This window comes from Nansenia antarctica (genome assembly GCF_963989245.1).
Source record: "Nansenia antarctica genome assembly, chromosome: 14".
In the NCBI taxonomy this organism is placed as follows: domain Eukaryota; kingdom Metazoa; phylum Chordata; class Actinopteri; order Argentiniformes; family Microstomatidae; genus Nansenia; species Nansenia antarctica.
The window spans coordinates 27836224-27850402 of NC_137684.1; positions in this window are offsets into that span (position 1 = coordinate 27836224).

Below are 14179 nucleotides of genomic sequence, written 5' to 3' on the forward strand. Positions count from 1 at the left end.
ACCCGGGCATTTGAAAAAATGTGAACAAAACAAAACAAAAGGGAAAGCATCCATAGGGAAGTGAAAGCAGAACAACGATAAACACTCACCTATCGTGTCCGTTTAGCCGTGACATCAAATGTACTATTCCGTCCTAACACCATCATACATCCCTGTTCTCTAGTCTAGAGAGCGAGAGAGAGAAAGGGGGAGAGAGAGAGAGAGAGAGAGAGAACGAGACAGAGTGCACAACTCCTCTCACCCCTGCCCCTCTATCTCTTTACAGACCCGTCCTCCATTTTGCACCTTTGTTACATAATGGATACAGATGTCCAATAAACAACTCTGACTGGCAGGAGTTGCCAGAGGGAGACGTGATGGGCTTTTGTGTGAGACAGGACAAGGAGGCTGTTGGATTGTGAAAGGAGAATAAAGCTGGGTTGGAAGGTGAGGAATGAAAATAAAATGAGATGCCAAACAAATGGAAGAACCCACCACAGTGAACGGCACATTGAGACTACACGGTCGGTTGCTAGGGATGAGGAGCACATGTCACCTAATGCCCCATACACACACACACACACACACACACACACACACACCACACACACAAACAACAATTGTCCCTAACCCGAGCCCCATAGCATGCGGACGAAAGACAGAGGAGAGGCCGCTGAAACCTTAGTGGGAAACAGACGTACTCTGGGGCGGGTTTGTGATCCCAAACAAAGAGGGGGGTCTAAAGATCGAGCCTTGGGGAACCCCACTGAGGTAAATACATCATTGTATAGAGGTCCCAGGGGGACATGGCTAAATGGCTGCTTTTCAGTATTCAGCATGGCCATGGCCCTTTGGTTAGAGAATGCTTGTTGTATGGGGTTGTTGTTTTTAAAGATTTATGTGGAGTCAATTTTTTTTCCCAGGACACCCCGGCGCAACGGCGGGGGGGCAATTAAGCAACAGATAATTAACTTCATTGAAAATGAGTTGTGAATGGCGGCCCTTCTTGTCGCTTCTGTGCTCTGCTCTTGTGCAGGCAAGGCAGGCTGCCCAGCCCCTGAGAAGGGGAAAATGAGGGTGAGAGAGAGAGAGAGAGAGAGAAGGGGGGAGACTGAGAGGAAAGGACAGACTGGGACACTCCAGAAACACTTGTCGCTCAAGCTTTTTTTTCTCTCTCTCTCTCTAAAAAGTCTTAAGGAATAAAAGAATAAAAGCAGACCGAAAGAAGAAGAGGAGTCCATTCAAGGGAGACTCTTTTTTTTTCTTCCTTTTCTGAATTTCTGTTTCTTTCTTGAATGCCTCGCGAATTGTATACGTACTTACTCCGAAGATTCTTTTGGAAGTGAATGGGGGAAATCGTTGGGAGAGGACTATGATAGCGTTTTTTTTTTGGGACATTCTGTATCGAACCCCCCACCTCCATTAAATGTTAGCTGTGATTGATTGCCATTCATCAATTCAAGAAGAGATCCTTGTGTATCCTGATGGTGAAAAGAATGAAAGCCCCCCCATTAAATCAGATTACATACAATTCCCACAGTTAGTGGACAATCCAAATACTGTACTTGTTGTCCGATGCAAAGTTCAGAGAATGCAGAGAAGGGTGTCCCTTTTCATGGAGACACAGTCTCATCACATTGCGGAACATTATGTGCTATGGGCATTAGACAAGCTCTTTCTGTCATGGGAACAATACTGGCCAACCGATTTGCACACTGAGACTTCAAAGAGTTCGGCTCACTCTTGTCAATCTACAGCCCTGTCGTTGATAGGTCCAGTCTGGAAATGAGAAATCCTGCTCTTCTTTCGGGCTTTCGACAGATTAGAGAAAAAATGTGAGGCTTAAACACTAACACTTAAACTTTCGGAGACTGCTCAACCCAGATCACATTTCATTATAGCCTGGGCTATGTGTTTAAAAGTAAGAGGGTGACGTAGCCTTGGTATCATCTAGCTAACATTTGCAACATAGCCTAACTACGTTATGGGATCATTCAAACAGCCCAACTGATATAAATATCTGTCAAAAGAGAGGATCGTAGAATATCTTGATATTCTACCTTCAGTATCACCAAGACAATGTTCATTGAGACTTTCATTCATATCATATGCTGTTGTAACGTAGGACGCATTGGGAAAATGCTGATTGTAATTGGATAGTTCATTGGATGTCTTTGCAGGACTGTGATATCTGTGTCCAGTGTAAGAGTAACAAAGGCACTGCTGTGAACCATGATTGCAAGAGGAGTGAGCTCACCACCCCAGACATACAGACTTCCTAACATCCTCATAGGCCAGTACTGAAAGCTTCTCTAGTTCTCTGTTCTCCACTTTGCTACCGCAGCACACAGGCTGACAGTGAGCTGTGCCCTCACCAAATAGACAGGATTCGTTAGCATCACTTTAATTACATGCCAGGATCTCCTCAGAGACTAATGTGCTAGACGACACTGTACATGCTTTTATGGTTAAACACCCCACAGTCTAGAAGGGAGGTGCTTGACTGGATGAAAGAGAAACAAGAGAGGCTGTGTGAATCTACCAAGAGGAAATAGTTCCAGTTCTGTTCGAATCAATTAGAGAGACTCCAACTTTTAATAGAATGCAAAAAAACAAAACCGCGTCCTTTTGAGCATAACTCACGACTCGACTCTGTTTGAAGTTTCTCTGAGGGAGATTTTGACACGTAATTTAAACAATGAGAACTTAAGTTCTAAGTTCTAAGAAGGAGTTCTGCGGCTTCTAACTGATTAGCCAGCGTTGCAGTTAGCAAAGTAGAGAGGCGGAGAAGCTTACACGATTGGCCTCTGAGGACACCTTTAAACTAAACATGAAAATAGGCTAAATCATACTTTTAAAGGGGGCAATCTTGGATTTAAATAGCAAAAAAGCAGTCGCCCTGGCACTATTTGTGGTAAACAGCTGAGGGATGGGGCTTGAGAAAAGATAGCACTCTTAAATTCATAGACGGAGCTAAGGATGCAATCACTGACTAGATATCATAGGTCTCAATAATACTTTTAACAATTTGAAGCTATACAGTTTTTGTATATATATGTTTTTATCGACATCATTTAAAAACGTTGTAAGTAAAACAAGTGTATATATTAATAATATATAAGTAAGTAATAACAAGCGTTTTTTTAGGACAGTTAAACTAAGCTCATGAGGAATTTATATATACTGGGAATTCTTTTAAAAGAATCTATGGGCTATATATCATCATTATTATTCAAGTCCAAAAATGTGTGTACCAAACCCTAATCTCTCTCTCTCCTATTTTCTCATGGAGAGAGTGACTCCTCTCCTCTGTCCTCATGACAGCTGGCATTGGGGCAATCCCGCCAACAGTGGCAGCTGTCGACTCTGGAGGTATTTGAGGAGGGGGGGAGGAGGAGGAGGGGAGGAGGAGGAGGGGGGTAGGACGGAGGAGGAGAGGGGGGTGGGGGTTAAGTTGGCGCGCTCCACTTAACAGGCAGTTACACACAGACCCCACATAGAGGAAGTTTGTGCAACATGATACTAATAAAAGCCAATCTCTCCCCCTCTTTGGTTGGCAACTGTGGGAAGGGAAGGCTTGACTCAAACCCAGACCGCAGCTCGGAGCGGGGAGTGTAACATGATTAGGATGAGGGGGCCGTGAACTTGGCTGCAGGCATGGTGAGTGTCAGAACAAAACCATGCTTTGCTGCTGCTCCTGCTGAGAGACAGAGAGAGAGAGAGAGAGAGAGAGAGAGAGAGAGAGAGAGAGAGAGAGAGAGAGAGAGAGAGAGAGAGAGAGAGAGAGAGAGAGAGAGAGAGAGAGAGAGAGAGAGAGAGAGAGAGAGAGAGAGAGGAGAGATTTATCCCCGTGTCTACACAGACACCATTCAGTACCACACTAGGCTCCTTACACAGAAGAACTCTTCACTCGTCTCCATGGTTCTGGGGTTTCCGAATGACATTGGGAAAGTTTTCTTTCTGATGTTTAAATCGAATTACATCCCCCCCCTCGTGTTTTAGGCATGTTTACCTCATCCCCATCTATGGCATGTATGTATCTGAGGAGAAGCTTTGTTAGTAATCCTTTCCCCTCTGACGATATTACACAAAAGGATGCAACATTACATAGTTTGTGCGTTTATCGTTCATATTCAACTCACATACAACTCTATCATCTAACGTAAGCCATTTCGCTGACAGTTTGATCCAAAGCGACTTACTACGTTGCAGTGATTGCATAAATTTTACAGCATATAGGGTCCCAGCGGGAATCGAACCCACAACCGAAGCGTTGCTAACGCCATGCTAACGCTATGCTAATGCCATGCACTACCAACTGAGCCACAGAAGACCACAGACGCAACTCCGTAGCGTCTAATCTCCAGGGCTCCGGAGCGAACCTGGAGGTTAACCCAGAGATGTCGTTGTTGCTAACTGACAGCGGTCGGGGGCCGTTAGCCCTCCACACAGTACGCTCACCCGTTACGGCTGCTGGCCTAACCACAACATCTTGCACCGTGGTTATCAATGTGCACGACTGGATGTGGGCATAGAAGGGAGCCGCTTATCACCACTACACACACACACACACACACACACACACGTGTACGCGCGTCACACACACACACACACGTACACGCATCACACACACACGCGCACGCACGCGCACACACCCACGTGCGCGCACGCACGCACGCACACACACGCACACACACACACACGTACGCGCATCACACACACACACACACACACACACACACACACACACATACACACCATACACAGACACAACTGTTATTTGATTCTAACTGTATTACATCTGTGGTCATAATCATGCGTGTGTGTTTTGTTTGGGGTGGGTGGTTGGTCTGGTCATTGGCCTGAAGTGTGTGCCAAGTCTATTGGTGTGGCCCTCCACTTCTTACAACTAATACAGTTATCACATAAGACCATTCACCTTCGAGGTATCTTGAAGTCTTTAACTGTGAGATATATTGCGGTCTGCCAATATGAAATTGTCTGGACTCTTTCTGAACTAGGCTTCTACTAGTTCAAAACAAAACATCTCGAAAATGACTTAAAATAGAACCATTTAGCTCAAGTTTTTTAGACAATCAGATAGAGCCGTCTAAGGATCTTTAGACGTAAACCAAAGTTCTATACCGTGATTCATGAAAGCCATTTTAAATTAACTTTTAACTTCAAAGAATCGAACCTTTTTTTCTTGGTCTTGAGGGAGGAGGGCTATAGTAAATGTGGAGTTACAAGTGTGGGTCCCGTTCTAACCCATTTTTAACTTAAGACCCCTTAATAGATTTATCCAACACTGGTCTGGACAAACATGGGGGGGGGGGGGTGAACCAGTGCAACCACACCAGACCTGCGCCCCGCCCCGCCCCCAATAATGATGTCACCAGGTGCTTCTGGCTGTAGACCCGCTGACAGGGGACACGTGTGACTGTGCAGACCAAGACCTCCTATACCCCCCCCAAAGACACACACACACACACACACACACACCCAGGCCCCCTAGCCAGTCCCTCCATCACTTTAGTAGCCAGTAAATCCTAAGTGCTGAGCTCATTTAAAAGGGTCTGTGAGCCCCCCCTCTTTCCCACCCACACCCTCCCCAACCCTTTAAAGTCCCTGCACTGCATCTGGTGTTGAGTTACGATCAACTTTTTTTGGGGAACAGTAATAACAACATTAACAGTAAAAACGGCCCCTGTTGACGTTTCACTGTACGGCCCCCCCCTCTAGAGCCCAATGAGGTTGCACCCCTGATAGGTTATGATGGCATTTGTTGACCTTGGCCCCTCTAACGGTCTGCACAAGCAAGCCGAGAGAGAGAGAGAGGCCGAAAGTAAAATATGTACGCAACCCCACCTGGGGGGGTTTTCCTTCTCATACACACGCCAGGTTTTTAAAAGGATCGGTATTTAGACTAAACTGTCTGGAGCACGTCGAGCGCTTTCGCTAGCCCCCGCTAGCATTCGAGCCCCATGTTTTTTCACTTTGGATGTAATATTGACACTCCAAACACAAGTGCTGCAAATGACCCAGGCCCAGTCAGAACTGGAACTCTTAAAGAAAATACATATTTGGGAGGATATATCTTCAACCAAAATATGAAGTCACCTCTAAACCAAGGCCAGGAAAAACTAAAGCAACAGTCGAAAAAAAAGACTGTTTGTTTTCACAATGCACATTCATAACCCGAGGACGGCCAGGTGCACTCTCATTAGTTTCATATAGAATAATAAAGGCTACGTTTCCAGGAGAAAAGGTCCCTTCAGTGTATAGCTGTTCAACCATGTCCCCTTCTCGTGTTCCTTCGCCTTAAGTATGACAAAATAAGTCTTCAAGACTGTCAAGATTTTTCTATTTGGTCGAGAAAGAAATGAATTAATCACAATTTGGTCGAAGCCAACTTATAGTTGGTGTTGTATTGTATCTGTGGGTAAAAATGTGCTATAGATAAAGATTGATTAGAGTAGATCTGAAGCCAAAGATGGAGCGGAATTAAGTATGAACTTATACAGTACCTCTCTCCATTTTTCTAAACGATAACCACGCCACTTTGTTGTTCCTAGCGTATTCAGTCTCATCATTTTATATCTTCCTTTGAAATCGTTTCATAGATGCTGTGTGGACATGGAGAGGAATGACTTGAAGGGATGTTCCTCCACGCAATCAACATTTTTTCTTGGTTTGGCCCTGACTCTGGATTACATCCAGACCAGGGCCTGGCTGCTGGCGTAAGCAGTCTATGGGGGGGCCACATTTCCCCCGTCAATCAAAAACTCTGCTACCCCCATCAACAAAACACCCCCCACCCCCTTCCCCCTCCAGTAAAAATAAATCTTGTTTATGGCCACAAAAGCCCTAAGCCTGATCCAGACAGTTTTCAATTATATATTTTGTGCCCTTAGATACAGAGAATATTATGTTTTGTCCCCCATAGGGCCTTCATTCATTCTGGAAATATGATGTCCAAAACACTTTGCGAACTACAAGCCAACTCATATGTTGACCGAATCCCCTCTCTGAAGACATTGTCTACTCTAAAATGTGAAATTGGATAACAGCGTAGTAAAGTTTTCTGTCTCTGTGGCTAGAACAATAGATGAGAATGATGCTCTGGAATGCTGGATTAACTGGGTACATGAATCATTCACAGAAAAAAAGGGGTCAGGAATTCACAGGCAATAATGCATTGTGCTAATGTATTTCAGCTCAACAATGATGTATGTTCATTGCAAACTAATCTGCCAAACATGGTTGGCTTGTTATTAAAGCTGTTTAAGTTTATAAGTTGAAGTTATTTGAATGTATAGTGCATTTTACCCAAAGGTCACAACACACTGTAAGTGGAGGGGAAAACTTCAATAATTCCATAATACTGTAGCGGACACTACTGAGGGGTATGACGGAGGAGTACATAATTCACCTGTGTGTTTCGGTTGTGGGGAATTATGTGTGGACACTTTAATGCCAGTCACTCGGCTATTGGCGGCTATGTCAACACTGGTACCAAGTATCTGCTTCGTTTGTACGCTCCAACTCCTACAGTACCATCTTAATGCCAAGTAAAAATGTAATCCTACGATACTCACAGGATTCTTGTTCACTTTCTTACATGTGTTCCTTTGAAACGCACTGTAGCAGCGTCATTCTTTATGTGTTTGGTGTTACGATGTCAGAACGGCTGAGTCACTACCCATCTTCCGTCGTAGACTGAAGACCCATCTCTTCAGGTTACATCTTAACTGCTCCTCCTGAGACATCTTCTGACCCTCAGCACTACGTCTCCTAAAGACACCCGCTTTCCCCTCTACTGTGTCCCTAAGAACTTCTATTGCCCCCCTTGTACTGTTTCTCAGTTTCTCCAGAAAAAAAAAAGAAAAAAAAAAAGAAAAGTTTTAGTAGAAGGCGATAGGGAGAAGGTTTTTTCTTCTATCAGTGGTCCCGGGCCCGAGCTAGATTACTCTTCCTGCAACGAATGGTGGATTGCTGATTCACATGCTTAGTATTCAAATGTATTGATTGTAAGTCGCTTTGGAATAAGGCGTCTGCTAAATGCCAAAAATGTAAATGTAAATGTAAATGTAAACGATGGTAAGGCAGATCTACTAGTCCCACTTAATGATGTACATGTATTTGTATGATAAAATGGTAAATGGACTGCACTTATACAGCGCCTTTATCCAAAGTGCTTTACAACGGTCTCTCATTCACCCATTCACACACACATTCACACACCAATGGTGGCAAGCTACCATGCAAGGCGCCGGCCCGCTCACTGGGAGCAATTTGGTGTTCAGTGTCTTGCCCAAGGACACTTCGACATGTGGCCAGCCGGGGCTCGAACCGCCGATCTGCCAACCTAGCGATCATTAGACGGCAGCTCTACCTCCTGCACCACAGAATACAGAAGTAAGTAAGTAAATATTTTAGAAAGACAAGCGAGCCTAATATCTCATGCCCTACTGCAGTGTAGGAGCTCTAAGACATTCGGGAGAAATAGCTCTAGCACCTTTCTGTCCCTTGTTACGACAAGTTGATGATGAAGTTGTTTGACTGACTAGGCCATAGGGGGGTAAGTACACTTTCTTAATTAACACCTGGGTCTTATTGGAATAGAATCCCCACCTGCCACCCCTCTCTCTCTGACGTATGCCAGCAGGACATGCTGACACACAGCACTCGAGTTGAGGGGGGATGAGGGGGGATGGCATCCCCCCCGAAATAAAAACGGTAAAAATCATCCCCCTTCTAAAACTGCCATCCCCCCCTTTCCATCCCTTATGTCATTTTATCAATGAACGTGGTATTGCTGCTATTTCAACATTTAGTTTTGCGCATATTGAGTAAAATACTGTGGGCGAGGAGGGGGGGGCACGCACACATGCAATTACATTTTTACCACCAAGTCACTGACACTGAAGTCACTGACACTGAAGTCACTGACACTGTGGAGATGCTAAAATTGTCCCCGTATGCTAAAATCCACCATCCCCCCCTGATTTTTTTCTTTTACAACTTGAGTACTGGATACATCAATATAATAACCTGTTGATCACAGCAAACCATAGTCTCGCGCCCATCTCTAGTACCAACGAGTCAATGTCACTTGTGCCATGGCCATGCACACCATTTAAAACAAGCAGTTCACTATACATTGAACTCTTGTTGGGAGATTCTCTAACATCAAAGTCAGCCATGAGAACATACGGTCCTCTCTCTCTTCACAGCAACACAAGGAGGAGAACAACAGCCACCAGACTGCCCCCAACATTTGCCTCATTCATGCCCTTAAATATAACAGCAAATGTCCTTCTGCACAGACGGGACCCGGGCTCAAAACTCCCCAAGCAATTGCTTTCCACAACTGCCAACAGACTTTTGTTAGGGCACTCTGTGCTCATGCCATATCTGAGGGCTGGTGTTGCAGGGAGTAAACACAGTCCAGTCTGTCTGTCACACACACACACACAGACGCACACACGCAGACACACGCACAGACGCACACACACACGCACAGACGCACACACATGCGCTTGCGCGCACACACACACACACACACACACACACACACACACACAGACACACACGCACAGACACAAACACACGTGCTCGGGCGCACACACATACACACACACACACACAGACCCATGCACACACGCATACACATGCGCACACACGCACAGACACACAGACACGCACACACACGCATACACACACGCACGCAAACCACACGTACACAAACTCACACAGTGTCTGGCTCTGTCTGTCGGTGTGTGTAAGTGAGAATGGTGTTGCTGGGTGCCAACACAGCCCAGTCTCGCCCCCCTGGTCTCCCGCTCTTTCAGAGCAGCTGTTGGCTGTGTTATTCTAAAGGGGTGGTACTGCTGTCTGTCTGTCTGTCTGTCTGTCTGCGTCTGTTTGTGCTTCTTCTCTCAGCCTTTGATTAGCGTGTTCCTCTTCCTGTCCGGCACCCTCAGAAGTGACAGGCCGACAGGGCGACAGGCAGTTGGTCACGTGACGTGTTTTCGGGGAGTGGGACGCCGCAATTTGGCTCAGAACTCAGGCTGCTTACACGTGGCGAACGAGTGAGATTATCAGTAAGGAGAAGGAATACCATTAGCCTAAACATTGTTAAACATTGTTTAGTGTTGTTTTGTTGAATTATTTTTACTGTTTTGTGAGGTGATCATAAAAGTGCCTTTTTTTTCATTCAGTTTCATTTGTTTTTAGCTTGTTTCATTCTTTTTAATATTGATACATTTCTGAGAGCATAGCTAGAAGGTTTCAGGATGGTACAGGAAGAGAGTTTAGGTTCGGTTTAGAAGTGACACTGTCGCGTCAGTGGCAGTTATGAATCTATAGTGCTAAAGAGGATACGCCTCGTCTCAGGAAGAGCAGGTTTCAGTGCATGACTGTAATCCTCTGTGGGCCTCTCAGTAACCCTTTACAGTTATAACACATGAGTGGTGTATTACGAGACCTGTTATAAGCATGTACGACTGCATTATAATGTCTTACATCATCTAATAACGACGCTATTACCAGCCATCTTCCGTCAGTTTGAGAGATACAGTATGTCTTATAGACAGACATATTATCTCTTGACATACGACTGGGGAAAATATCAACTTCCATCCTAATTTCCTTTCTGACATATACCATTCTGCTATCGTTAGAAACCTTTTTATCCTCAGTGCGATTTGCATTGACGCTTTGACAGATTTGACAATGGAAAGTAGTACAATGTCAGCAAACCAATAAAAAGAGCCCGCATAAGCCTGTTACAGACCAGCCGTAGAGGCCGTATTGGTCATGGACGGCACTGTTACGTCACTGCACACTGCAGCGGTTGGTAGCATAATACAGGGAGGCCCCCATGCACAGCTAGCATCTGCCAATACTGGGCTATGTTTCTGTTTCCTGGAAACGGGAAACGGGAAAGGACTTGGCGGGAAAAACAAGGACAGGAAAAAAAAGAGAGGGGGGGGGGTTAGCGTTAGCACTTCAGTGTCTAATCCACTTCAGTCAGTCAAAGCAGCGTGTATGTCATTCAGATGGGTCGGGTTGTGTGTGTGCGTGTGTGTGACTGTGTGTGTGTGTATGTGTGACTGTGTGTGTGTGTGTGTGTGTGTGTGCATGCGTGCGCATGCGTGTGCGTGTCCGTAAGTGTGTGTGTGTGCGTGCACATGCACAACATATGTGTCCGTGTGTGTGTGTGTGTCCGCGTGCGTCTGTGTGTGTGTGTGTGTGTGTCCGCGTGCGTATGTGTGCGTATGTGTGTGTGTGTGCAGACGCCTCCCGGGCTCTTGTCCAAACACATTCCAGTGAGCCTTGTCACGCTGTTACTGGAAAGAAGGGAAGCGACTACTGTGCCGGGACTTCCCTCTCTGACAGGAAGGGGGGGGGGCGGGGGCGGCATTCTTCCTGATGGGAGAAGGGGGTTTAGGAGAACACTTGTGGAAGTGGAGTGGAGAGAGAGGGGGGGCGGGGGGGCTGCTGCCTGCCATGCTGCCCATCCTCCTAGTGACCAAATAGTGTAGGATCTGGGGGGCCGTGGAATAAGGAAGGGTTCATTAAAAGCCAAAGAGGGAGGGGAGAGGAGAGGAGAATGGAGGGAAGAAGAAGAAGAAGTGATCAGCAAGAGTGGAAGGAGGAGTGTAGCATTGGGTTTGTCAGTACAGGGCTCTTACAGTGTGTTATAGAGGCCCCCTGCATCCTATAGGGTTTGGTTGAAACTAAATGGCTTTACGTCATATGGAACTGAATAGCTTTACGTCATATGGAACTGAATAGCTTCACGTCTTATGGAACTAAATAGCTTTATTACATCATACGGAACTAAATAGCTTTATTACATCATATGGAACTAAATAGCTTTATTACATCATACGGAACTAAATAGCTTTATTACATCATATGGAAATGAATAGCTTTATGTCATATGGAACTGTGCTGAAGACTCAAGTGATAGTCATTATCATTTGTATTCATTTTGTATTCCAATGATGTCATAATTATAACAACGTTGCAGCTCAAAGTGCTCCAATCATTATATAATCATCATTTAATTATTTAGTAATTTAAAGGTAATATTAAAAAGATGGGTTTTTAGTCTTGACTTGAACATAATTTGCTGAGGTTGCATCCCTAATGTAAACTGGCAGTGCATTCCACAATTTTGGTGCATAAAATGAGAATGCAGCCTCACCCAATCTCTTCTTTTGTACATGTGGTACACAGAGAAAACCAGCGTCAGAAGACCTGAGAGCTCTATTGGGCTGATATGCTAGCAGAAGACCTGAGAGCTCTATTGGGCTGATATGCTAGCAGAAGACCTGAGAGCTCTATTGGGCTGATATGCTAGCAAAAGTCCTGAGAGCTCTATTGGGCTGATATGCTAGTGAAAGGTCTTTCAGATATGCCGGTGCTGTGCCAGTGAGAGCTTTATAAACAAGCAGAAGGATCTATGAAATCTATTTGGAACTTAACAGTGACATCACGGAATGTCTGCGGTGTCATCGATCTATGATCCGATCTAGATCTACATCTATCGAATGTAAATCCACTGCCATTCATATTCATAAGGACATCCGATAGCAACAGTTTGCTTGACTCTAGTGCGAAGACTCACGTCCTTATGGCTGTTGTTGGCACGTGATTGTCACCCCCATTTGCCTGATCATCAAAGTTTGGCCCTGCTGTCATTCTGGCACTGCAATAAAACACCCCAGCAGCTTTGGGGACCATATGAAACCTCCAAAGCGTTGTGTTCTGTCTGTTTCTCATTAACACCACGTTAGAAGCGACAGTTGTTTTATTCTAAAGACTACAAGACTGCAAGTCAATATCTATCTGTATGACTATTTCTGTGTGTGTGTGTGTGTGTGTGTGTGTGTATGTCTGTTTGAGAGATGGGAGGGTGTGTGTAGGTATTCTGCTTTCACTGTTTCATCTGTCATTGTATGAACACGTGTGTGTGTGTGTGTGTGTGTGTGTGTGTGTGTGTGTGTGTGTGTGTGTGAGTGTGTGTGTGTGCGTGCGTGAGTGTGTGTGTGCTCAGCAGCCCCCCTTTTACTGCTCTGCATCTTAATCAATGCCGTGGGGTTGACCAGTGAGCTGTGCTTACAGGACTGAGATAGGCATCTCTAGTACCCACTATGACCACCATACAAACATGGAGAGCCATTCACATCCATTCAAGTCAATCCTCCATATGGAAATGCACTAATTGACACACAATCCATGAGAATAGCCAGGTAGGTAGGATCAGGAAGTGTATGCTAAGCTCAATTGTCAGTGTGGCCTACAATCTACTGCCTGGGGGGGGTGGGGGGGGGTGACCACAGAATATCAAGAACACACTATTGTATAATGATATCTATGGGAGTAACCTTAATTGAAAAAAAACGGTTTTCTTGAGTGTAAACTGTGATATTTTTATTTCTGTTTTATGTGATTTTACTATGTCCTGTAATTCTGTTTTATATTGTTTATAACATCTGAGGCCGTATTTCCCCTGTGGATTTACTTGCCATGGGACTGCTGATGTCATTTAGCTACCCAGCTAATTCAGGGAGAGTCAATGACTGTCCATTGTCCCTTTTTAAATAAACGAATAAATAAAAGATATTGCCAAAAAGAGTCCCTTTGAAATGGGTACAGTGTGTACTTGAATCACACAATGCCGACACAACAAGCATTCAAGAACTAACACAGAGAAGAGAAGTGCCGAGCGAAGGTCCCTGTCGTCGGATTGCTGTGTCTGGACGTCCCTCCGACACGAGTGAGACGCTTCTCCTGTGGCGGTGTGAGGGAGGCAGCAGCTCGACACAACAACGCCGCTCAGGTGTTTGTCTGGGGGCCGATCCGATTCCCCACCGGTCTGTGAACGTAGCACTTGTTTGCTGCGATCCCGTACCTCGGTGTCAAATGAGGGGCTTGTTTGTTCCCCGCGTAGGTGTCAGTGACTGTGGGAACTCCGCTGTACCTCGTCCCCCACAACAGAGAGAGACAGCCCTCTGTCTCAGCTCACACAGAGAGGACACAGAGAGGACACACACAGAGAGAGAGAGAGAGTCACGGTCCCCCAAGGCCCCCGGTGCAACCAGACCTCGCATGCTTGCAATGTGTCCGAAGCGGGGCCTGTGTGCGCCGCCTGCCTGTTGCAGCACTGTATGGCTATTGATTCGGG